We start from the raw sequence: 27,771 nt of genomic DNA on the forward strand, positions 1-27,771 counted from the left end.
GGTCCATTGTACTCTGGAGGTGGCAACACAGGTCGATAGAGTGGTCAAGAAGACATATGGCATACTTTCCTTCACCAGACGTGGTATTCAGTACAAGAGTTGGCAGGTCATGTTAGAATTATATCGCACTTTGGCTTGGCCACATTTGGAATACTGCGTACAGTTCTGGTTGCCACATTACCAGAAAGATGTGGATGCTTTGGAGAGGGTGCAGAGGAAGTTCACCAGGATTGCCTGGTATGGAGGGCGCTAGCTATGAAGAGAGGTTGAGTAGATTAGGATTATTTTCATTAGAAAGTCGAACATTGAGGGGGGACCTGATTGATGTCTACAAAATCATGAGAGGTGTAGACAGGGTGGATAGCAAGAAACTTTTTCCCAGAGTGGGGGACTCAATTACTCTTGGTCATGAGTTCAAAGTGAGAGTGGAAACATTTAAGGGAGATATGTGTGGAAAGTTCTTCACACAGAGAGGGATTGGTCCTGGAACACGTTGCCAGTGGAGGTGGTAGAGGCAGGCACAATAGCATCATTTAAGATATATCTAGATAGATACATGGATGGGCAGGGAGCAAAGGGAGACAGACCCTTGGAAAATTGATGACAGGTTTAGATGGAGGATATAGACCAGTGCAGGCAATAGGGCCGAAGGGCCAGTTCTTGTGCTGTAATTTTCGTTGCTCTTTGTTCTTTGAACTGAGGAAGCTCAAAGGAACAGAGTGATCTTGGGGTGCTTGTCCACTGATCCCTGAATGTGGCAATACAGGTTAACAGAGCGGTTATGAAGGCATAGGGGACACTTGCCTTTGTCATGTCAGGTGTTGGTTATAAAAGCAGGGGGATATGCTGCAGTTAAGCAGAACATTGGTTAGGCCACAGCTGGAATACTGTGTGAAGTTCAGGTCACCACACTGTAGGAAGGATGTAATGGTACTGGATGGGGTGCAGAGGGGAATCAGCAGGATGTTGTGTGAGATGGAACCTTTCAGTGATGAAGAGAAATTGGATCAGCTCAGATTGTTTTCTTCAGAGCAGAGAAGGTGGAGGGGGGACCTATAGAGGCGTATAAGGTTATGAGGGGAATGGACAGGGTGGATAGAAAACAGTTGGGAGGGTCAATAACAAGTTGGCTCACATTCAATGTGAAAGATAGGAGGTTTCAAGATGTTTTGAGGAAAATATTTTTCATCCAGAGGATGGTGTGGGTCTGGAATGCACAGCCTGGGAGGGTAGTTGAGGTGGAAAACCTCACAAACTTAAAAATGTACTTGGGTGAGCAGTTGAAATATCATAACATTCAAGCTGTGGGTCTCATGTTGGAAAGTGGGACTGGTGTAGGTTTAGTGTAGTTTGGCTGGTATACAGTTAATGGGCTGAAGGGCCTCCTCTGTACTGTGTGATTTTATGATTCTGTTGTGTGTAGTTTCGGGCTCCTTATCTGAGGAAGGATGTTCTGGCTGTGGAGGGAGGGAAGGAAAGGTTTACCAGACTGATTCCTGGGATGACAGCACTTATGTCTGATGAGAAACTGGATCAGTTAGGATTATATTCATTGGTGCTTAGAAGATTGAGAGGAATCACATTGAAACTTTGAAAATCCGAATAGAACAAGACCAGAACAACACAGGGAGGATGTTCCTGATGACTAGGGAATCCAGAACTACGAATTATGGTTTAAAGAAAAGGGAAAGGCCATTTCAGACTGAGATAATGAGTCATTTCTTTAGCCAGAGACTGGGAAGCTGATGGAATATTCTGTCACAGAAAGCATTTGAGCCCAAAACATTCAATATTTTCAAGAGAGGATAAGTATAGTTCTTAGGACTAAAGGGGTTAAAGTTTATGGAGAAAAAATGGGAGCAGGGGACTAAGTTGGATGATCAGCCATGGTCATATTGAATGACAGAGCCAACTCGAAGGGCTGAATGGAATCCTCCTGCTCCTAGTTCCTTTGTTTCTATGTTTGAGAGACTGTTCATATACATGGAAACATATGGAATCATAGAGTCATCGAGTCCTACAGCACAGAGACAGGCCCTTTGGCCCAAACTGGACCGTGCTGACCAAAATGTCCATCCATGCTAACCCATTTCCCGGCACTTGTCCCATTGCCTTCAAATGTTTTCCTATCTATGTATTTGTCCAAATGTCTTTTAAATGTTGTTAATGTATCCACCTCAATCACTTCAGCTGGCAGCTCATTCCACATGCGTGCCATCCTCTATGTAAAAATGTTGCCCCTCAGGTTCCCTTTTATTCTTTCCACTCTAACACTAAAGTGATGCCCTTTCATCCTCGATTCCCCAACCCTATCCATGTCTCTCATGATCTTATACACTTCTAAAAGTTCCCCCACCAGTCTCCTGTGTTCTAAGAAAAAAGTCCTAACTTGCCTAACCTTTCCCTATGACTCAGATTGTTGAGTCCAGGCAACATCCTTGTAAATTTCTTCTGTACTCTTTCTGGTTTAGTAATATCCTTCCGATAACAAGGTGACCAAACTGAATACAATATTCCAAGTGTGACCTCACTGACATCCTGTACAAGATTAGAGATTAGATTCCCTACAGTGTGGAAACAGGTCTTCGGCCCAACCAGTCCATACCGACCCTTTGAAGAGTAACCCACCTAGACCCATTTCCCTTTTACTAATGTACCTAACACTATGGCCAGTTTAACATGGCCAATTCACCTGACCTGCACATCAAACTTACTAATCATCCTTACAGATTCTCATCCAAATCATTAATATTGATAACAAACAGTAATGGGGCCAGCACTGAGCCCTGAAGCAATCCACTCAACATAAGCCTCCAGTATGACAAGCATCCTTCCAATATTACCCTCTGCTTCCTACCATCAAGCCAGTTATAGAAAAGTATTTGTCTTTGGTTAGGAATTAGTTTGGAGGTAGGAGACAGAGAGGAGGGATAATGTGTGTGCTCTCCAATGAACAAGATGTGAATAGTGGTGTCCCCAGGGATTTGTGCAGGGACCTCAGTATTTCACGATATTTCTCAATGACTTGGATGAAGGAAAAGAGAGCCAATTATCCAAGATTGCTGACCACACGGAGTGAGGCAGCTTGGAGGAGGTGACAGAGATAGGGAGGGTGGAGGGCAGGGAGGGATTTGAGAACAAGGATGAGAATTTCAAAATCGAGGTGTTGCTAGACCAGGAGCCAATATAGGCACAGGGTGCAGGGGGTTGCGGGACGGGGACTTGGTGCAAGTTTGGATACGAGCAGCAGAAGTTTGGATGAGCTGAAGGATACGGAGGGCAGTGGCTGTGATGTGTGTCAGCCACGACATTGGAATGGTCATGTTTGGAGTCCCATAAACATGGCTGAGATTTTCAGTGGCTGATTAGATTACTTACAGTGTGGAAACAGGTCCTTCAGCCCAACAAGTCCACACCGACCCTCCGAAGCACAACCCACCCAGACCCATTCCCCTACATTCACCCAACACTACAGGCGATTTAGCATGGCCAATTCACCTAACCTACACATTTTTGGAGTGTGGGAGGAAACTGAAGTACCCGGAGGAAACCCATGCAGACACGGGGAGAATGTGCAAACTCCACACAGTCAGTCACCTGAGGCGGGAATTGAACCCAGATCTCTGGCGGTGTAAGGCAGCAGTGCTAACCACTGTGCCACCGTGATCTTTGTGATATGAAGGATATCGGGCTCAGAACATTCTCAAAGATAAGACCCAGTTTGTAAAGAGTCTGTTTGAGCAGCAGACAGTGCTCAGGGAGAGGGATGGAGTTTGTACAGGGAGATGAAGAGGATGGCTTTGATCTTCCCAATATGTTTTACAGTGAGCCTGGCCCCTCAGTCCTGACTGCTCTTAGCTGCTGTGATTGTCACTGATTGGACACTTATTATTAGAGATTCTGACCACAGCAGAAAGCCCCAGTGTAAAAAATAACTGCAAAGACTGTCAGATTGCAAGGTTGAAACTTCATCAAGAGAGGAAGTGAAAGAAGGAGCTCGGAGCAGCTGGACATTTGTTACTGAGACGGGAGAAAACTGTGAACCATCTGCACTCCCTGGAACCTGACAGCACAGTAGGCTGGTTCTGGGATTTTTTTTTGCAGAAACAGCACAGTGTTGGAAAAAGTGTCTGTCACTCTCTCACAAACACACACGCCTGCACTCGGAGATCAGAAACAGAATCCAACAGCAGCCCTGTCTCCAAGCTGTGAAACCTGCACAGAATTGTTCCCTCATTCAGTTTTTAACGGACAGGATAGACCAAGCAGGGGAGGCAACACACTGGTGTGTACAGTCAGAAAGGAGTTGCCCCGGGAGTCCTCACCATTAACTATGGAATCCATGAAGCTTCATGACAGCAGGTCAAACATGGGGAAGGAAACCTCCTGCTGATTACCACACAGCACCGGCCTCCCCTCCAACCTCAACTGAGCAGTCAGTCCTCCTCCATGTTGAACAACACTTGGAGGGAGGACTGAGGGCGGGAAGGATGCAGGAGTGAGGGACTTCAAAGTCCACTATCAAGAGCTGCTCAGAAGCATCACTACTGAGCAAGCTGGTCAAGTTCCACCTGATTCAGCTGCTAGACTGGACATGGGGCAGGTGGTGAGGGAACCAACAATAGGGAAAAACATACTCACTATCACCCTCACCAATCTGTCTGCTGCTGGTGTATCTGTCCATGACAGTATCAGTAAGGGTGACCACCACACAGTCCATGTGGAGACAAAATCCTGTCTTCACATTGAGATTACCTTACACTTTGTTCGGTAAGAGATACAGGATGTCAGGAAGAACTTTGTTTTTAGCAGCAATTGGTAATGACGTGGAAATTAGTGCCCATTCAGGTGAGGCAGGTGAAGACACTCAGTGATTGCAATGGCAGATTGGATGGGCTCTTGATGGAAATAAACCTGCAAGGCTCTGGGGGTCGAGTAGGGGAGGGGGTGGGACTGACTGGATTGCTCCATGAAATGACAGCATTTACCTGACAGGCTGAATGTTCTCCCCCTGTGCTGGAAATAGGTCTCACTCAATGAGGGGTTCACAATTAGAGAGTTTGGATGCAGTAAATACAGGACAGATTGTTTCTCCAGGCAGGAGGGTCAGTAACCAGAGGGCACACATTTCAGAAAAGGTCTGAAGGACAAGAGAGAAGATGGAACATTTTTATCCAGCGAGTTCATTATGACTGTCTGCAAGGTGAGTGGAAGTGGATTGAACAGCAACTTTCAAAAGGGCCTTTGGAGAAATAGCTGAAAAGGAAACAATTGCAGGGTTATACAGGAAGGGCTGGGTAAATGGGACTCATTGGACTAATTTGACTAACAGTCACAATAGGCCCAGAGCTTACACACACTTAGTCTCACCTTTACACAAAGACTGGGAGACGCAGACACAGACCCAATTCACAAAAGAGTGTTTTCTCAAGGAAAAGCTGTTGTACCAACTCAGGGAACAGGCCAGACTAGATTTACTAGAATAAATCGGCAAAACAATGGCAAGTGAACAGCGAACCAAAAGCAATGGAAGTGAACAGCATATTCAATAGCACAACCATCGAGAGGGGGAGGGATAAGGGGCAAGAGGTCAGAGAGCATGCTCTAGGGGTCTGAAGGCTCTGCTGTCAATGGTGGGATGAAGGAAGCAGCAATGGGCAGGAGACCAGAGACAGAAGATGGAAGGCAGAGGGAGGGAATGTGAGTCTGCAGCAAGACACAGAGTGAGGGAGGAGGGAGGCCATGGAGGCAATTGGCTGGCAGTGAGGTCAGGGGTTATTTTGGAATGACATATGCGCAGGACGGGGAAGGGACCACTCCATAATCAGATATATTGAGGTTTATGGAGTGTGGATTCAGGAAGCTGAGAGAGGATATTGGAATCATCGAGTTAGGAGGCAGGACGAGCAGGAATTAGGGTTTCTGTGGTCAAGGGGCTGAGGTAGTGCAGAGACGGACAATGCTGTTGAGATTGAAATCAGAAGCCTACATGATGGAGAGGCTGTGGGGTTTGCAGCTCAGGTACTGGACAGTCCAGTGGGAAGGAGGCCCATGTTTACTGGTCTCTTCTGGAGCACCCATGGGAAGGAGGTCCATCTTTATTGGTCCTATGGGAAGGTGGCTCATGCATTCATCATCATAGAGTCATAGAGGTTTACAATGTGACATCAGGCCCTTCAGCTCAACTCATCCATGCTGATCAAGTTTCCAAAACTGAACTAATCCCATTTGCCTGTGTTTGGCCCAATCCCCTCTAAATCCTTCCTATCTATGTTCCTGTAAAAATGTCCTTGAAATGTAGTAATTGTACTCCCCTCTACCACTTCCTCTGGCAGCTCATTACACATACGCATCAACCTCTGTGTGAAAAGGTTGCCTCTCAGGTCCCTTCTAATTCTTTCCCCACTCAACTTCAATCTATTCCTTCTAGTACTGGGCTCTACTACAATTGGGAAAAGACTTTGGCAATTCACGTTATCCATGACATTCATGATTCTGTAAACCTCTATGAGGTCACCCCTCAATCTCCTGCATTCCCTGGCAAAACATCTCGGCCTATCCATCCTCGCCTTATAATTCAAACCCTCCAATCTTGGCAACATCCCTGTTAATCTATATTTTTATCCAAACCAGTGTAATAACTTCCCTCTTATTGCAGGGTGAGCAGAAAAGTGCACAGTATCCAAATGTGACCTGATCAATGCCTTGTATGTGATGTCCCAACTTCTGTCCTCCCTGCTTTGACCAGTGAAGGTGAGCGTGCCAAATACCTTCTACACCATCCTGCCTACCTGTGACACCACTTCCAAGGAACTATGTACCTGTACCCCTCAGTCTCTTTGTTCAACAACATCCCATGGCTCCACCATTAATTGTGTATTTCCTACCAAATAAATGATGAATAACAGTGGATCCAGGATCGATTCTTGTGGCAGACGGCTGGTCACTGGCCTCCAGTCTGAAGACCAACCCTCTCTCACCAGCCTCTGCCTCCTATCATCAGGCCAATTTTATATCCTATTGGCTAGCTCTCCCTGGATCTTATGTGATACAATCTTATTCAGCAGTCTACATAGGGGAACCTTGTCTAAGGCCTTGCAAGAGTCCGTGTAGACAGAATATACTGCTCTACCTTTATCTATCTTTCTGATCACTTCTTCAAAAACTCAGTCATCTATTTGTCTCCAGCGGAAGGAGGTCCATGTTTACTGATCGCTCTTGGAGGGTCCAGTCAGAAGGAGGCCCATGTTTACTGGTCTCCTATGAAGAGTACAGCAGGAAGGATGCCAATGTTTACTGGTCTCGATTGGAGGTTCCAGCAGGAAGGATACCCATATTTACGAGTCTCTATTGGGAGCTTCAGTGGGAAGAAGGCCCATGTCTCTCCACCAGTCAGCTCCATGAACTGAATTCCACGTTTACTGGGCACTGTTGGAGAGTCCAGTGAGTCACGGACACCATGGTGGATGTGGGGTTCAGTTATTTTCTGTTGTAATTGTCTGATGATCCAGCCCTCATCCCAGTGAAACACCCTGACCCAGAGCCTGATCATAGAAGGGGAAGGAGAGAGGAAGGGATTGGAACATGATGTGGATGGACAGGATGGGTCAGTGGGTCAGAGTCTGTCCTGTCCCTCCAGCTCACACTGATGGCCTAAGGATCTCCTCTCTCTGCTGGGCCTTCATGGAATGAGGTTTGTGTCCAAACCAGTCCCCAGGGAGAATAGGGCAACAACACAGAACTGTCCTTCATTTGACAAGAATCTGTCCATCTGCCTGAGACAAGCTAAATGTTTGGTCAGTGTGGGAAATGGGGCCTTACTCCAGGAAAAGACATGCTTCTGGGTCAAGGGTGAACATACATCAGTGGGACAGAGCAGAGGGAGATTTATCCTGCATTCAACTGTCATCATCTGGGACACTGTGAGAAAGAGAGAGAAACGAGACAGAGAGAGAGAGATAGAGTGTGTGAGAGTGTGAATGAGTGAGTGAGTGAGTGAGTGAGAGAGATTGACGGACAGAGGGACAGAGGGAGGAGCATTTGAGACAGAGGGAGGAGCATTTGAGACAGTGTGAGATATGTGAGGGGACCCAGAGGGGGGTAGAAATGGTGAAGTTGAGGGATAGAGACAGAGAAACGAGATGTCAGACAGTGTGACTAAGAGGGGTGGAGAGAGAGAAAGAGACAAGGAGAGAGAGAAAGAGACAGGCTGGGTGTGAGACCAAACATGAAGGGAATCAAGAGAGAGAGGGTAGGGTTGAGTGTGTGTGTGTGAGAGAGCGATGAGTCTGGTTAAAGACAGAATGACAGAGAGGGAGGGAGAGAGACTGTAAATTGGGAGGCAGAGAGGGAAGGAGAGAGAAAGAGGGAGGAATAGAAAGGCACAGATTTCAATTGAAGCAAGAGAGGGAGCGAGTGACTGAGACAGTGAGAGATGGAGAAGTAGAAATTATGAGATGGAGTGATGAAGTGTGAGTGAATTGGAGAGAATGGCTATGAGACAGTGTGTGAGTGAGAGAGAGAGAGAGAATATGAGAGAAATTAACAATGGGCAAAAGAGAGAGAGAAAGAAGTGGCAGATGTGAGACAGAGAGAGAGAGAGAAAGAGAGACAGGCTTATGCCCGAAACGTCGATTCTCCTGCTCCTTGGATGCTGCCTGACCTGCTGCGCCTTTCCAGCAACACATTTTTCAGGTCTGATCTCCAGCATCTGCAGTCCTCACTTTCTCCGAGAGAGACGGACAGTTCCTGGTCACCACATTCTGGAAGGATGTGAGTGTATTCGAGATGGTACAGGGGAGATTTACCAGGGTGCTGCCTGGGATGGAAAGGTTGCAAAGGTTGGTGTTGTTTTCCTTAGAGCAGTGAAGGCTGAGAGGGGACCTGACAGAGGGTTATAAGATTATTCGGGGCAGTGATAGGGTGAGTAGGAAAGCACGTTTTACATGAGTAAAGCACTCAATAATGAGGGACAGAGATTGAAGGCATGAGCACACAGTAACCAGAGCAATAATAGGCCATTCGGCCCTTTGAGTCTGCTCTGTCATTCAGTCTGATCATGGCTGATCCTCTCTCTCTCAAAGCCATATTCCTGCTTTCTCTCCATTCCCTTCATGCTGTTAAAATGCAAAACAATTATCTCTCTCTTTTTTTGAATATATTCAGTTCCCTGTCCTCCACAGCCTTCTGTGGTACAGAATTCAACAGATTGACCACCCTCACAGGAAGGAAATGTTTCTTCATCTCAGTCCCAGATTGTCTCCTCCATATCCCCATGAGATTGTGTCCCCTGGTTCCAGACTCCCCAACCAGGGGAAACCTCTTCCCTGCCCAGCCCTGTTAGAATTTTATATGTTTCAATCAGATCCCCTCTCATCCTTCTAAACTTGAGAGAGTCCAGGCCCAGTCGAGTTAGAGAGTGAGAGGTGAGTTGAGGAGAAATGTTTTCACTCAGAGGGTGGTGGGAGTCTGGAACTCACTGCCTGAAAGGCTGGTTGTGTCACAAACTCTCGTGACATTGGAGCAGTGTTTCGATGTTCCCTTGTGTTGCTGTAGGCTCCAGGGTAATGGGCCAAGAGCTGGAGGATGGGACTAGTGTCTCTCTCAGACAGAGAGAGAGAAGAGGAAGTGTGAGGGGCTGACGTGGCTCTCTCTGCCTGATGCCATTTACATACTGAGGAACACCCAGTCAGACTCTCACAGGCTGCAGCTTTATAAAGCCGAGCCCAGTGAAGGGAGAGTTTATCAGGAACCGGGCCCAGGGACAGGAGCACACACCATGATTTCACACATCCAGCTGATCTGGCCCCTGGCATTCTGTGTCGCAGGTACAAATCTCTCTCCTTCCACCTTGAATCTTTAGCTGCTCTCCATTTCACTCCAATTCCACTGACTTGTGATTGAAGGTAAAATGCTGAAACCAGAGGAATGCTCAGTGTCTCCAACAATCTCTCATTTGACAGGCTCTTTCTGTGACAGTTCTGACTTCATTGTATTTCTCTCTGACCCCTCAGGTATCAGTGGGGACACCACCATGACCCAGTCTCCCCCGGTGCTGTCAGTGGGACTGGGCCAGACTGCAACCATCACCTGTACGGCCAGTCAAAGTATTAGCAGCTACCTTGCTTGGTACCAGCAGCGAGAAGGTCAGAAACCCTCTCTCCTGATCTATGGTGCAACAAATCGATTCACAGGAGTCTCCAAGCGATTCACCGGCAGTGGATCAGGGACCAGTTTCACCCTGACAATCAGCAACGTTCAGAATGAGGATGTCACTGACTATTACTGTATGCAGCGTTACAGCTGGCCTTCACGGTGATACAGAGCCATACAAAAACCTCAATGTGCACAGCACCACCTCCTGTACTGACATATCCCAGAGTTACAAAAAATGTATAATAATTGACACACAGTCCCATCTCCTGCACTGACACATCCACAGTCACATATAAATAAAGTTGAACAAATTACGCCATGCTGGCATTGTCACTGTCCACAACACACTCCAGTCCATGTGGTGTTCACCACTCAGTGAAGGCCTCAAGTTTCCCTCTTACACTCCATGGCCAGATGGGAAGAGCAGCTGCAAGATTTAACATTGAAAAATAAAGTTCACAAACTGCCCGAGCCCAGCTGGACAGGGAGATAAAAAGACATGAGTGAGGATCGAAGAGAGAGAGAGAGGGAGAGAGAGAATTAGAGGTTGAGAGTGAAGGAGGGTAACAAAGAGCAGAGGTTTTGTACAGCCCCTGCACTGGGAGCTCTCACTGTGGTTTACGTTCGGTAAAGGAACCAAACTCAGACTGAGTAAGTAAACCTCAATCCTCTGTTATTAACCCTTTCAAATTCTAAAGACAATTTCTAAAACACAAACGCTGTTTGTTGAAAGTGTTAATTGGGAGCTGCAGTGAATAAAATGGTTGATTGAGGAGCACTGTGTCTAACAGGGTGTCCAGCTGTATTTCTTTAGTTCCATTGCCCCCTTTAAGCAGCAAGATATAAGTCAGTCAGTTTTACTCACCGTGTGGAGGAGCTCTGTCCATTTGCAGCCTGTGGTCCCATTCCTGCAGCATGGAGTGAACTCAGTGAGTAGCCTCCTGCCAGTGTCAGTGTGACAGACACGGGCAGAGTTTGATGTGAGCTCTGGCTCCCTGTCCCAGTCTCTGATCTCACTGACCTCAGCAGCAGCAGCAGCAGCACAGTGAGACACCGAGCTCCCACCTCCCCCAGCTTTAACTCTGCTCAATCACACAATCACAGAGTTGTTACAGTGCACACGGAGGCCGTTCTGTCCATCCTGTCTGGACCAGCTCTCCAAATGAGCAATTCACTGAGTGTCATTCTCCTGCCTTCTCCCTGTCACCCTGCACATTGTTCCTTTTCAAATAACAGTCTCATTCCCTTCGGAATGTTTCAATTGAAGCTGCCTCCACCACACTCTCAGGCAGTGCATTCCACACCTTAACCACTCACTGGCTGAAAATGCTTTTCCTCATCTCACTTTTGTTACTTTTCCAATTACTTTCAATCTGTGGTCTCTCGGTCTCAATCCTTTCAGAAGTGCGATCACTTTCTCCCTATTCACACTGTCCAGGCCCATCCTGATTTTGAATTCCTCGAACAATTCTCCTCTCAGCCTTCTCCAAAGACTTGGAGTTGCCGGTGTTGGACTGGGGTAGACAAAATTAAAAATCACACAACACAGGTTATAGTCCAACAGGGGGTTTATTTGGAATCACTGGCTTTCGGAGCGCCCCTCCTTCATCAGGTGGTTGTCAGCGGCGCTCCGGAAGCTAGTGCTGAACTATAACTTGCTGTTGTGTGATCTGTGACTTTCTTCAAAGAAGACAGTCCCAAATTCTCCAATCTATCTTCATAACTGATGTTCCTCATCTCTGGAACGATCCTTTGGATATTTTTGCCATCTCTACAAAATATTCATGTCCTTCCTACATTATCCATGCCCTTCATGATTTTATAAACCTCTATAAATTTACTCCTCAGCTTCCTGTGCTTCAGGGTAAAAAGTCTCAGCTTTTCCAGCCTCTCATAGTCATGGAGTCATACAGCGTGGAAACAGACCCTTCAGTCTAGCTTGTCCATGCTAACCAGATATCCTAAACTGACCTCATCCCATTTGCTAGCATTTAGCCCACATCTCTCTAAATCCTTCTTATTCATGTCCTCATCCAAACATCTTTTAAATGCTGTAATTGTATCCACCTCCAACATTTCTCTGGCACCTCAATCCAGACTTGCACCACCCTCTGTGTGACAAGTTACCCCTCAGGGCCCTTTTGAGTCTTTTGTCTCTCATCTTGAACCTCTGCCTCCTATTCCCAAGGAAAAGACCTTGGATATACACCCTGTCCATGCTCCTCATTATTTTATAAACATTTATAAGGCCATCCCTCAGCCCCCGATCCTGATGGGAAAATAGTCCCAGTCTATTCAGCCTCTGCCGATAGTTTAAACCGTCCAATTCCTAGCAATATCCTTGTAAATCTTTTCGGCAGCTTTTTGAGTTTATCAGCATCTTTTCTATCACAGAATGATCAGAATTGTTCACATTATTCCCAAAGTGGCCTTACCAATTTCCTGTACAACTACAACATGATGTCCCAACTCCTATGCTCAATGCAGTGACCAATAAAAGCAAGTTACCCAACACCTTTTTGATCACCCTGTGGTTCCACTGTCACGGAATAATGCACCTGCCCCTGCCCCTGCCTCTGCCCCTGCCTCTGCCTCTGCCTCTGCCCCTGCCCCTGCCCCTGCCCCTGCCCCTGCCCCTGCACCTCAAGGTCTCTTTTTTCAGCAACACTCCACAGGGTCCTACCATTAACTGTATAACTCCTGCCCTGGTTTGCCTTTCCCAATGCAGCATCTCACATTTATCTAAACTGAACTCCATTTGCCACACCTCTGCCCATTGCCCCATGTGATCAAGGTCCCACTGGACCCTGAGATCATCTTCTTCACTATCCACTGGATCACCAATTTTGGTGTCATTTACAAACTTCCTATAATTCCTATATTCACATCCAAGTCATTTATTTAAATGACGAAAAGCTGTGAACCCAGCACAGATCCTTGCGGCACACAGCTATTCACAGATCTCCAGTCTGAAAAGCAACCCTTTACCACCAGTCTCTGTCTCTTATCTTGAAGGAATCTTTTACCCAAATATCTAGCTCTCCCTGGATCCCATGGGGTCTAACCTTACTAACCAGTCGATCATGTGGAACCTTGTCAAACGCTTTGCTGAAGTCCATATAGACAGTGTCTACTGTTCCGCCTTCGTCAATCTTCTCTGTCACCTCTTCAAACAACCTCAATCAAGTTAGTAAGACACAATTCCCATGCACAAAACCACATTGACTATCCAAATGCATATAAATCCTGTCCCTCAGAATCCACTCCAACAACTTAGCCAGCACTGACCTCAGGCTCACTGATCTATAGTTCCCTGGCTTTTCCTTCCAGCCTTTCTTAAATAATGGCTAACATTAGCCAACCTCTCCAGTTCTCCAGCACCTTACCTGTGATTGTCGATGATAAACTCAGCAAGGAGTCCAGCAATCTCTTCCCTAGCTTCCCACAATATTCTGGGATATACCTGATCAGGTCACGGAGATGTATCTACCTTTATGCATTTGAAGCAATCCTCTTCTGTAATGTGGTCTCTTGTCAAGATATTACTATTTACTTCCCGAGTTCCCAAACTTCCATGTCTTTCTCCATGATAAATACTGACCCAGAATATTCATTTAGGATCCTAACCATTTCATGTGGATCCACCCAGAGGTACCTTGTTCATCTTCATGGTGCCCTATTCTCTCTCTAGTTATTTTCTGCCCATTTCTTATTTACAATAATTCTACCACTTTTGGCCTCAAAAGAGTTCAGGAATTGTTTGCCCTGTCTCAAATATACCTTGACTATTCCTGGTCTACATCCTCTACTGTTCACCTCAGACTTTCCTACGAACCTTTGACCCCATAGGTCCAGTACCTGTGACTCCACTGTTTTATTTAAATCCAATATATCCATATCCCATGGAAGCTGCCATTTTCCCCAGTGAGTTTGTTTGACCCTGAAATGGCCTTTGTTCATTTCCTCCATCACCCTAAACCTTGTGATACAATGATCACTATTCCCTAAATGTCCTCTCACTGACACTTGATCCACTTGGGCCTCCTCACTCCCAAGATCCTGATCTAGCAGAGCCTCCTTTCTCATTGGACTGTAAACACACAGCTGGAGAAAGTTCACCTGAACACACTCTCACAACTCTGGCCCCTTCCTGCCCTTCACATTGCTACTACCCCAGTCAATATTCAGAAATTAAAGCCCCCCCACTCCATTATAATGACTCTATAATATTTAGGCTTGCAGGTGTATTCCTCCACATCCTTCCCACTGGGTGGTGACTTATTGACTGCACTGTGGATTCTGTGGACCTTGATGTCCCTCTCTGATATTTCCCCCTGGATCCCACAGCCCTGCCAAGTTAGTTTAAACCCTCTCCAACAGCACTAGTAAATTTCCCCAAAGGAACTCAGTTCCAGCTCTATTTAGGAGCAACACTGTTTGGTCTGTCCAGGTCCCAATGTCACAAGGATCTAAAGCCCTCCCTCCTGGACTCTTATTCCACGTCCTGTTCCTCTTCTCACTTGCATGGGGTACTGGGAGTAATCCAGAGATTCCTACTTTTGTGCTCCTGCTGCTAATTCCCTCCTGAGCTCCCTAAATTCTGACTGCAGGGCCATATCCCTTTCCTCCCTCTGTCACTGAGGACTGATGTGAACCACAACTGTTCCCCCTCTGCCCTCAGGATGCTCTGCAGCTGCTCAGTGACATCCTTGACCCTGGCACCAGGGAGACAACACACCATCCTCGATTCCCATCTGCAGCTGCAGAAACACCTACCGATTGCCCTCACTCTCGAATCTCCTCTCACGATCGCTCTTCCAGTCTTCCTTATGCCCCCCCCCCACCCACCCCCTCCCCGTACAGCTGAGCCCCCCGTGGTGCCATGGACTTGGCTCTGGCTGCACTCCACAGATGAATCATCATTCTCATCAGGATTCCAAACTGAGTCCTGGTTGGAGAGTGGGATGCACTGAGGAGATTCCTGTACTAGCTGCCTGATCCTTTTGGACTGTCTGCTGCTCCCCCATTCCCTCTCTCCTTGCATACTCTGAAGCTGCAGAGTGACCACATCTAGAAACGTGCTCTCCACGGAGCTCTCAGCCTCACGGACGCTCCACACTGACACCAGCTGCTGATCAAGCTTCGGAACCCGGAGCTCCAACTGCTGTCACTGACCACACTTCCTACACTCATGGTATTCCAGGAGCTGTGAAGTATCCTGAAATTCCCATATAGGTGCACATTCTCTCCACTCTTTGCTAATCTCTTCACAAAGTTCTGATGACAAACAGCTACAGCAGGGCTCACAGTCCAGTGGGTTCAGTGTTCCAGGGGTTTGGGGAAACTCTCCAGAAGACTTTAAGAAATAGGAGCAGAAATCAGCCATTCAGCCCATTGAATCTGCTCTGCTATTTGATCTTGGCAGATATGCTTCTCACCCCCATTCCCCTGCCTACTCCACAGGAACGTTTGATCACAAACTATCTTAACTATCACAAACCTATCTATCTCTGTCTTAAATACACTCAGTGACTTGGCCTCCACTGCCCTCTGTAGCAATGAGTTCCACAGATTCCCCACCCTCTGGCTGAAGAAATTCCTCCTCATCTCAGCTCCAAAGGGTCGGCCCTTCATTCTGAGGCTGTGCCTTGGTTACCGAGTCTCTCCTATATTTGGAAACATCTTCTCTGGATCCACTCTATCCAGGCCTATCAGTATTCTGTGAAATTTCAATATGATCCCTCCTCATACCTCTAAACTCCATCAAGTACAGACCCAGAGTCCTCAACCATGCCTCATATGACAAGTCCTTCAACCCCAGGATCATTCTTGTAAACCCCTCCAATGCCAGCACATTGTTTCTTAAAATATGTGTCCCAAATCTGTTCACAATATTCCAAATGCAGTCTGACCAGAGCTGTACACAGCTTCAGCAGTACACCTCTGCTCTTGCATTCTGGCTCTATTGAAATGAATGCTATCATTTCATTTGCCTTCGCAAGCACAAACTGGACCTGCCTGCTAACCTGAAAAGAAAGCTGAATGAGGTTTGTGCTTTAGATTTCCAAAGGTTTTCCTCATTTAGAAAACAGTCTTTGCAACTCTTCTTCCTTTCAAAGTGCATAACCACACACTGTAACACATTGTATTCTATCTGCCACTTCTTTGCCCACTCTCTGAGCCTATCTCAGACCTTTTACAGCCTTCCCACTTCCTCAACTCTACCTGTCCCTCCACCTATCTCATGTCATCTGCAAACTTAGCAACAATGTCTTCACTTGCTTCATCCAGATTGTTAATGTATAACGTGAATAGTTATGGTCCCAACATTGACACTTACAGGACTCTATCGGTCACCAGCTGCAATTGTTCCTCACTCACTGCTTTATGCCAACCTGCCAGTCCTCAGTCCATGCCAGTACCTCACCCCTAACACAATGGGCACTTATCTCATGTCAAATGCCTTCTGGAAAATCCAAATAGATTACTTCCTCGGACTCTCCTTTGTCTGACTGCCTCATTGCCTCCTCAAAGAATTCTAACAGATTTGCCAGGCATGATGTCTCCTTGATGAAACCGTGTTGACTCTGCCTTATTTTACCATTGCACTTCCAGGTCCTCTGCAATTTCATCCTTAAATTGAAGTCTAAAACCTTACCAACAACTTAGTCCAGGCTAACTGGCCTACAATGTCTCACCTTCTACCTTCCTCCTATCTTAAACAGGGGTGTTGTGTGAGCCATTTTCCTGTCCCTTGACCCCACAAAATCCCTCCCCACCCCAGCTCCACACCCTGACTCCACTGATTCCCGAAGATCATCACCAATGCCCCCACAACCTCCTCAGCGATCTCCTTCAGAACACACTGGTGTAGTTTATCCAGTCTGGGTGAGTTATCCACATTCAGATCTTTCAGCTTCCCCAGTACCTCCTCCTTAGTGATGGCCACAACACTCCCCTCTGCCCCCTGACTAAAATTGGGTCCTTGAAGACAGAAACGGGGGAATATATTACGGGGAACAAAGAAATGGCAGAAGAATTGAATTGTTACTTCAGATCTGTGTTCACTGGGGAAGACACAAGCAAACTCCCTGAGGTAACAGTGGCTGAAGGACCTGCACTGAAGGGAATTTATATTTGCCAGGAATTGGTGTTGGAGAGACTGTTAGGTCTGAAGGTTGATAAGTCCCCGGGGCCTAATGGTCCACATCCCAGGGTACTGAAGGAGGTGGCTCGGGAAATCGTGGATGCGTTGGTGATTATTTTCCAGAGTTCGATAGAATCGGGATCAGTTCCTGCGGATTGGAGGGTGGCTAATGTTGTACCACTTTTTAAGAAAGGTGGGAGAGACAAAGCAGGAAATTATATACCAGTTAATCTGACGTCAGTGGTGGGAAAGATGTTGGAGTCTATTATAAAGGATGAAATTATGACACATCTGGATAGTAGTAACAGGATAGGTCAGAGTCAGCATGGATTTATGAAGGGGAAATCATGCTTGACTAATCTTCTGGAATTTTTTGAGGATGTAACTCTTAAGATGGACGAGGGAGATCCAGTAGATGTAGTGTACCTGGACTTTCAGAAAGCTTTTGATAAAGTCCCACATAGGAGGTTAGTGAGCAAAATTAGGGCGTATGATATTGGGGGCAAAGTACTAACTTGTACTGAAGGTTGGTTGGCTAATAGGAAACAAAGAGTAGTGATAAACGGCTCCATTTCAGAATGGCAGGCAGTGACCAGTGGGGTACCGCAGGGATCAGTGCTGGGACCGCAGCTTTTTACAATATATGTTAACGATATAGAAGATGGTATTAGTAATAACATTAGCAAATTTGCTGATGATACTAAGCTGGGTGGCAGGGTGAAATGTGAGGAGGATGTTAGGAGATTACAGGGTGACCTGGACAGGTTAGGTGAGTGGTCAGATGCATAGCAGATGCAGTTTAATGTGGATAAATGTATGGTTGTCCACTTTGGTGGCAAGAACAGGAAGGCAGATTACTACCTAACTGGAATCAATTTAGGTAATGGGGCAGTACAAAGAGATCTGGGTGTTCTTGTACACCAGTCAATGAAGGTAAGCATGCAGGTACAGCAGGTAGTGAAGAAGGCTAATAGTATGCTGGCCTTCATAACAAGACAGATTGAGTATAGAAGCAAAGAGGTTCTTCTGCAGCTATACAGGGCTCTGGTGAGACCGCACCTGGAATATTATGCACAGTTTTGGTCTCCAAATTTGAGGAAAGACATTCTGGCTATTGAGGGAGTGCAGTGTAGGTTCACGAGGTCAATTCCTGGAATAGCGGGACTACCTTACGCTGAAAGACTGGAGCGACTGGTTTTGTATACCCTTGAGTTTAGAAGACTGAGAGGGGATCTGATTGAGACTATAAGATTATTAAAGGATTGGACACTCTGGAGGCAGGAAACATGTTTCCACTGATGGGTGAGTGCTGAGCCAGAGGACACAGCTTAAAAATACAGGGTAGACCATTTAGGACAGAGATGAGGAGAAATTTCTTCACTCAGAGAGTGGTGGCTGTGTGGAATGCTCTGCCCCAGAGGGCAGTGGAGGCCCAGTCTCTGGATTCATTTAAGAAAGAGTTGGATAGAGGTCTCAAGGATAGTGGAATCAATGGTTATGGAGATAAGTCAGGAACAGGATACTGATTAAGGATGATCAGCCATGATCATATTGAATGGTGGTGCAGGCTCGAAGGGCAGAATGGCCTACTCCTGCACCTATTGTCTATTGTCTATTGCCAGTCTTGAAGTACTGGTATGCTGCTGGTGTTTTACAAGGTGCAGACTGATGCAAAGTATCTATTCAATTCCTCGACTATTTCTTCATTTCCTATTATTCTTTTTCTAGCCTGATTTCCCAGTGATCCAATGTCTATTTTTGCCTCCCTCTTCCTTTTTATATATCTGATAAAACTCTTGCAATCTTCTTTTATATTACTGGCTCGCTTACCCCCACATTTCACCTTCTCCACCCTTAGTGCTTTTAATGTTATCCTCTCCATGTTTTTAAAGATTTCCTAATCCTCTGGCTTCCCACTATTCTCCACCACATTGGATTCTTTTTCTTTTGCTTTTATGCTGTCCTTGACCTCCCTCATCAGCCATGGTTGCCTTGTCCTCACCTTATTATGTTCCTTCTTTTTTGGGATGAATTCCTACTCTGCTTCCTGAATTACCCCCAGAAGCTCTGCTGTTTGCTGCCCCACCATCTTATCTGCTCGGCTCCAATTCCAATCAACTCTGGCCAGCTCCTTCCTCATGTCTTTGTCGTTACCTTTACTCAATTGAAATACTGTTCCATCTGACTGCAGCTTCTCCCTCTCAAACTACAGGGGAAATTCTATCATATTATGGTCACGTGTCCACAGGATATCTTCACCTTCAGCTCAGTAATCAGAACAATATTTATCGTTGAGCCAACATCATTATTGTTCTTTGATCTCATTGCTTCTAGTGGGAACTTGCTGTGTAGAAACTGGCTGCCACGTTCCTGACACTGCAACAGTGACTGCTTATCAAACAAAACTGTCTGTAAATGTCTTTGGGAGAGCCTGAAATGTTAAGGGCTGGATTGAAATATAATTAGAGTCAGAGAGATGGACAGCACAGAAACTCCCCTACCTACCTGCAACTTCATCTTCAAGGAACTATTCTTCATTTTTTGGATGAACTGAGAGTCTTTCAGTTGTGAAAGATGCCATTCCATGGCACTACTGGATGAGGAGCAGGCAGTTCCCCCTGGTGTCCATGGTCAATATTTATCCCCCAGTCAAAATCACTAAAAATGTATTTCTCTGCTAATTATCACATGGTGTTTGGGATCTCGCTGTGCACAGTCTGCTGGAAAGATCCATTGGGTCATTCTGAGTTGGGAACAGGAGCTACACAAATGCAAGTCTTTCTTTAAGGCTGGAGTCTCCTGATCCAGACGCTCACCCATCGTCTGCGCACGCTCACCTTCCAGGGGTCATGGGGTCATTAGGAGCAGTGACCCTGCCTGACCCTGGAATACGGAGACTCATTGCAGCCTCACCCTTGACCCTCAGAACAGTGGTGTGCAGCAAGGTTTGAAATATAATCTAGAACCTTCTACATAGACACCCAATGTGACTCTTTCCTGAAGTGTGTGGATCCGAGTCTGCTCCAATGTTCTCGGATAAAGTTCTCCTGATCTGTGGGTGATCGGTGGTTTGTTAAAGAGGTATCGAGCTCCACCCCACTTTTCAGCTCTTGCTCCATTGTTCTGGAGGTTTCACTGTTTCAAATAATATCCAAGTGTTTTTTCACTGTGTTGAGTGTTTATGCCTCTCCCACCCTTTCAGACAGTGAGTCTCACATCCCACCAGCCTCTGGGTGAAAACAATTACCCTCAACTCCCCTCTAATCCTGCCCCCAACTGATTTCAATCTCTCCCCATGGTTATTGCCCTCTGTGCTGATGGAAATCAGTCCTTCCTATCCAGGCCCCTCATTATTTACACACCACGATCAAATCTCCCCTCAGCCTCCTGTGTTCCAAAGAAAACAGTCCCAGCCAATCCAATCATTCCTCAAAGCTAAAATTCCCCATTCCAGACAAAATTCTCCTCTGTCCTGGTCTCTAGTGGGATCACATCCTTCCTGTAATGTGGTGACCAGAACCGTACACTGTTCTCTCACTGTGCTCTAACTGGGGTTTTATACAATTCCAGAATAAACAAACTCCTTGCTTTCACTGTCAACCAAAAATGAGATAAGGGAGGTGATGGCCTCATGGTGTTATTGCTGAGCTGTTAATCCAGAGATCCAGATAATGGTCTGGGGACCAGGGTTAGAATCCAGCAGATGGCGGCATTTAAATTCAATCAAAAAAAAATCTGGAATTAAGAGTCTAATGACGACCATGAAACCAACGTTGATTGTCAGGAAAAAGCTATTGATTCCCTAATGTCCTTTAGGGAAGGAAACTGCCATCCTTCCCATGTGACTCCAGACCCACAGTAATGTGGATGACTCTAAACTGCCCTCTGGGCGATTATGGATGGGCAATAAATGCTGCCAATCCAGCAAGGGAAAAAGAAAAACAGTTTATCCCATGTGTCTTCCTAACCATCTTACTGACCCGCATTCATTAATCACCATGGCCACATCTTCCACCTCCACATACATGTGACTTCCAGTTTCAAATTGACGAGAGACATTCCTTCATTATCTGAGAAACAGATAGAAACATCAAAAATTGCAGCAGAGGTAGGCCATTCGGCACTTTCTGCCTGCTCCACCATTCAATATGATCATGGCTGATAATCCAACACAATCCCCTGTTCCTACTTTCTCCCCACTTTCTTTGATCCCTTTAATCCTAAGAACTATATCTAATTCCTTCTTAAACATATACTGTCTCGAATTCCCTCATGCTGGAAAAATGGGTGACAATTATTGGGTTGTTGTATTTTGACCAGTATGGGCCTTTAGGGTCCCTCTGATTCTATGACTCTATTATTATATTTTATGAAGAACTGAATACCAAGGACTGACCCCTGTGGTGTCCTAAGTCGTAACTACTGTCATTCAGAAAAAAAACTCATTCTTTCTGTCCTGTCTGCCAATTAGTTCCCAAAGCATGTCAGTACATGACCCCCAGTCCTTTTGTTCATTTGGTCTAGATCTGGGAGTCTGACCCTTACTCTTTGTGGGAACATATTCTGAACGATCTCTGTCTCGTCCTTGGAGGGCTCCCACTGCCTTGACACTGCATTTTCGATCATGTCACTGCTTCCGGTCCACTTTTACCAAAGCACCATAAAGTTTAGTAAAATGAAAACTTTTACACTTACTGCACAGTTCTCCATTTCCATCCATACTCTCAATCTCACTGAGTTCTGATCACTGTCACTAAAATGCTCCCCCATTGATAGCCCTTCCAACTGCCCATATTCATTCCATAAATAATGGTCCAAAACTGTCCCTTCTCTCTCTGCTGCTTCACCATCACCTTCTCAGGGGCAATTAGGGATGGGCAATAAATGTTGGCCCTGCCAGTGACACTCACATCCAAGAAGCAATGTGAACAATGTCTGTACTTTTGTTGGGTTTATTCTGTACTGACCAAACATGTTCCAAAAGATTGTGTTGCCAGTGAATATTGTGAGGGTTGAATTCCCTTCAAATGGCAGGGATTAAAATTGTTTCTCTTGTCTTTCAGGCCGTGAGAACTCTCAGCCAAAGCTGACCCTGCTGCCCTCCTCCCCGGAGCAGGTCAATGCCAAGGGCACTGCCACCCTGGTGTGCCTTGCCAATCACTTCTATCCCGATGAGCTGGAAGTGCAGTGGAAGAAGGATGGTGCAGTCATTTCGGACGGGATTCAGACTAGCAACTACCTGCGAGCTTCGGACAGCACCTACAGTGTCAGCAGCCTGCTGACCCTCTCTGGGTCTGACTGGGAGTCCAACGCTCATTTCTCCTGTGCCCTCACCCACGTGACCCTCCCCTCTCCCCTCAGCAAGAGCATCAGGAGATCAGAATGTGTGTAGAGTGTTGGAGACAGTCCACAGAGGAGACACAACGTTAAATAGAACAGGGCTGAGCTGGCAGGACAAAGGTCATTGTCAGCACTGAATTTCAACTCTCTTCCTTCTCAGGACTGGCTCAGAGACACTTCTGAGGTTTGGATGTTAAAGCTGGTCAATGTGACAGTGTCAAGAGAGCTTTATACTATGTTAAAACCTCATGCTGTCCTTGTCCTGGGAGTGTTTGATGAGGGTCAGTGTTGACTTGTAATGCCAAATAAAATCTCTTGAAGTTTCTGAAGACTGTCAGCTGTACAAAACAATGTAACTTCAGAATTCTCTGCTTCAGTAAACCAGATCTTCTTCCTGCTTAGCTGTCAGTTCCAGTTTAAGGTTTTGTCACTGTTTAAAGGGACAGGATTATCGTGTTATTGAGCAAATCTCCACAAGTGTTTTCCTCAAGCTCCATTGTGGCCGTGAATTTGAGCAGCTTCCTCTGTCTGGGCTGTTAATTGCAGTGTTTTTCTGTCATTGTGAATCTGGAAAAGGGATTAAAAATGAAGATTCAGTCTCTGTCTCTGTGTGCTTTGGAAATAGACCACCTCCCAACCCCTCAGATGATTGGCTGCATTTCAGCATGTCATTGTCAAGGTTGGCTGGTTGGCCTGTCAATCAATTACAATCATCAATCATTACTCATTTTCAAATGATCCCTTTGATCAGGAATTTATGCAGGTTACAAGATTCCAAAAAGTACAGAAACTGAAAGCTGTTAGGACTCAATAAGTACAATCTGACACATTCCCTCTTCACTCTGTTGGTCCAGGCCCAGCTGATGGGATCGCACTGTACAATCTCTGCTGCATGTTGGGTAGCCGCTGAAACAATCTTGGATATTCACAGACATTGCTGGCTGTGTCTCTCTGAGTGTGAGTGTTTAACTTAATGCTGCCTGTCGGTGTCTCTTTGAGTGTGGGTATGTTACTCAGAGAGACACCTGCAGGCAGCATGGAGTATGAGCATTTTACTCAGTGCGGCCTGTCTCACAGTATGAGTGTGTTACTTAGTGCAACCTGTAGGTGTCTCTCTCAGTGCGAGTGTGTTACTCTGTGCTGCCTGTAGGTGTCTCTCTGAGGTATGTGTCTCCGAGCGATGGATTAAGAATGGGCTTTGTGCTGGGGATTGAAGATGAGGCTTTGATCTTCTCAAATCATGAATGAAAAACAGTTCAGCTGATTCAGTCTGAGAGGCAGTTCATTCAGACGGCCAAAGTTAGAGATCACACCATACCAGGTTTGAGTCAAACAGGTTTATTTGGAAGTAGAAGTACTCGGTGCACTGTTCCTTCATCAGGTAGCTGCAGGGGCAGTATGACAGGACACAGAATTTATAGTAAATTCAAATGGCAGCTGAGAGTGTATTCTCGGTAAGGGAGGGATTTCAGAGGCAGTGGGCACTGTGCTCCCTAATGTGTTGCCCAATTACAAGGGGATTTTCTGAATACAGGTTCAGAGCAGTTGTGGGTGTCTGTCCAACCAATGCTGGCCAACCATAGTTGTATTTCAGTTGTCAATTAGCCTGAAATTAGGAGCAGCAATATTACCTTACAAGGAGGGGAGCTGTCTGAGGGAGGGAAGTTAAATTCTTGCAGCCCCAAGAGACGTTGCAGTGGATTAATGACAGGTATGACCATCATGAAAGTGCCAAGTTCTCTCCTCCTGTCCCAGCTGTGATGCCCCTCAGGTTAAAAACGTGACTGTGCTCCTTTAGGTGAGGAGTGTGAGGTAGGGAGGGAAGGTCAGCCTCTCCCAAAGGCAGCACAAGCTGGATCGAAGGGGCATCAAGAGTAAGCATGGGGAGATTGAGGGTGACAGAAGGAGGGGGTTGGTTGGCAGGTTGTTATTCAGAGTCAGTTCCCAGAGAAGCAGTCCTTCTGACACTCCCCTTCTTTTCTTTCTTCTTTTTTTTTCACTTTTTTTATATAACCCCCACACTACCGCCTAACTGCGGTAGTGCTTATTTTTTCCCCAGCACCCATGGTGTGTGTGTGCAGGTGTGAGAAACAGTGAGAGACACAAAGTGCACGAATCTTTATTCAAATTCCACCACCAGGAAGAAAGGAAAACACCCGGGTGGCCAGTGACAAACACTGCCCTTCACATCAAAGGGCAGTGCTGTATGATCAAAACAGTGAAGGGGAGGGTAGGGACTAAATCAAAATAGAGTTGGAGGGAGAAATGATGCACTCCACTCCCTGCGGTGCCCACCTCTCCCTGAACAACTCCAGGGTGTTGGTCGACACCGCGTGCTCCTTCTCCAAGGACACCCGGGCCCTAACGTAGACACTCCCCTTTTTTTTCTTTTTCTTTTTTTTCTTTTTTTTCTTTTCTTTTATTTTCTTATTTTTTTGGGGGGGTGGGGACTAAATCAAAATAGAGTTGGCACAATCCTGTTTTTTTTTATCCCCAGCACCCATGGTGTGTGTGCAGGTGTGATACACAGTGAAAGACACAAAGTGCACGAATCTTTATTCAATTTCCACCACCAGGAAGATAGGAAAACACCCGGGTGGCCAGTGACAAACACTGCACTTCACATCAAAGGGTAGTGCTGTGTGATCAAAACAGTGAAGGGGAGGGTAGGGACTAAATCAAAATAGAGTTGGAGGGAGAAATGATACACTCCACTCCCTGCGGCGCCCACCTCTCCCTGACACTCCCCTTTTTTTTCCCCGGGGACACTTCTTTTATTTTTTTTTATTTTTTTTCCTTTTTTTTCTTTTTTTTTTCTTTTTTTCAATATTAACCCCCACACTACCACCTAAGTACGGTAGTGCTTATTTTATCCCCAGCACCCATGGTGTGTGTGCGCAGATGTGAGACACAGTGAAAGACACAAAGTGCACAAATCTTTATTCAAATTCCACCACCAGGAAGATAGGAAAACACCCGGGTGGCCAGTGACAAACACTGCCCTTCACATCAAAGGGCAGTGCTATGTGATCAAAACAGTGAAGGGGGAGGGTAGGGACTAAATCAAAATAGAGTTGGAGGGAGAAACGATGCACTCCACTCCCTGCGGCGCCCACCTCTCCCTGAACAACTCCAGGGTGTTGGTCGACACCCTGTGCTCCTTCTCCAAGGACACCCGGGCCCTAACGTAGACACTCCCCTTTTTTTTCTTTTTTTTCTTTTTTTTCTTTCTTTTCTTGTATTTTCTTATTTTTTTTGGGGGGGGGGGTGTGGACTAAATCAAAATAGAGTTGGCACACTCCTGTTTTTTTTTATCCCCAGCACCCATGGTGTGTGTGTGCAGATGTGAGACACAGTGAAAGACACAAAGTGCACGAATCTTTATTCAATTTCCACCACCAGGAAGATAGGAAAACACCCGGGTGGCCAGTGACAAACACTGCCCTTCACATCAAAGGGCAGTGCTGTGTGATTCTCCTGGTTATTTATATTTTTTTTTCCCCAGCAGCCATGGTGTGTGTGTACAGGTGTGAGACACAGTGAAGGACACAAAGTGCACGAATCTTTATTCAAATGCCACCACCAGGAAGATAGGAAAACACCCGGGTGGCCAGTGACAAACACTGCCCTTCACATCAAAGGGTAGTGCTGTGTGATCAAAACAGTGAAGGGGAGGGTAGGGACTAAATCAAAATAGAGTTGGAGGGAGAAATGATGCACTCCACTCCCTGCGGCGCCCACCTCTCCCTGACACTCCCCTTTTTTTTTCTTTTTTTTTCTCTTTTTTTTTCTTTTTTCGGGTGGCCAGTGACAAACACTGCCCTTCACATCAAAGGGCAGTGACACTTCCCTTTTTTTAATTTTTTTTTTTACTTTCTTTTTTTTACTTTAACCCCCACACTACCACCTAAATGCGGTAGTGCTTATTTTATCCCCAGCACCCATGGTGTGTGTGTGCGCAGGTGTGAGACACAGTGAAAGACACAAAGTGCACGAATCTTTATTCAATTTCCACCACCAGGAAGATAGGAAAACACCCAGGTGGCCAGTGACAAACACTGCCCTTCACAGCAAGGGACAGTGCTGTGTGATCAAAACAGTGAAGGGGAGGGTAGGGACTAAATCAAAATAGAGTTGGAGGGAGAAATGATGCACTCCACTCCCTGCGGCGCCCACCTCTCCCTGACACTCCCCTTTTTGTTTTTTTTTTTCTTTTTCTTTTTTTTTATTTCTTTTTTTTTAGTGAAGGACACAAAGTGCACAAATTTTTTATTCAATTTCCACCACCAGGAAGATAGGAAAACACCCGGGTGGCCAGTGACAAACACTGCCCTTCACAGCAAGGGACAGTGCTGTGTGATCAAAACAGTGAAGGGGAGGGTAGGGACTAAATCAAAATAGAGTTGGAGGGAGAAATGATGCACTCCACTCCCTGCGGCGCCCACCTCTCCCTGACACTCCCCTTTTTATCTGTCAGCCGGGGCTCCCTGATTGGACAAGGTTAACAGCCCATCAAGCAACTCAATTTTATCAGAGAGAAAAAAATCATTTATTGAACAAGGAGTACAAGAGCTAAATGAGACAAGACAAAATGAATGGTTTCATTACAAACATCACAAATGAGATTTGGGAAATAAGATTTTCATTCTGGGAGATGGGAATCTGGAATGGACTGTCACAGAATCCACAGACTGTCACAGTGTGGAAACAGGCCATTTGGCCCAACAAGTCAACACCAACCCTATGAAAACAGATTCCCCGAGACCCATTCCCCTACCCTTTTACTCAACATTTTCCCTGACTGATAGATTCTTGATCACTGTGGTAAATTTAGAATGGCCTAACCTGCACATCTTTGGATTGTGGTATAAAACTGGAGCACACAGAGGGAGCGTGAAAACTCCACAAAGACAGTCACCTTGGGCTGGAATCAAACCCAGGTTCCTGGTGTTGTAAGGTAGCAGTGCTAATCACTGAGCCACCATACCCACATTAAAAAAAAGGTCAAATTATAAATTATAAACATACAACCCTCTATCAGGGAAGGTAATGGAGGCTGGAAACCTTTCAACGTTTAAATATCATAACATTCAAGAATTTGAGCTAAGTGCAGGAAATTGGGATTAGAG

Source organism: Chiloscyllium plagiosum, unplaced genomic scaffold, assembly GCF_037043375.1.
Source record: "Chiloscyllium plagiosum isolate Xiang-an unplaced genomic scaffold, Cpla_swu_hap1 HiC_scaffold_9, whole genome shotgun sequence".
Taxonomy (NCBI): Eukaryota; Metazoa; Chordata; class Chondrichthyes; order Orectolobiformes; family Hemiscylliidae; genus Chiloscyllium; species Chiloscyllium plagiosum.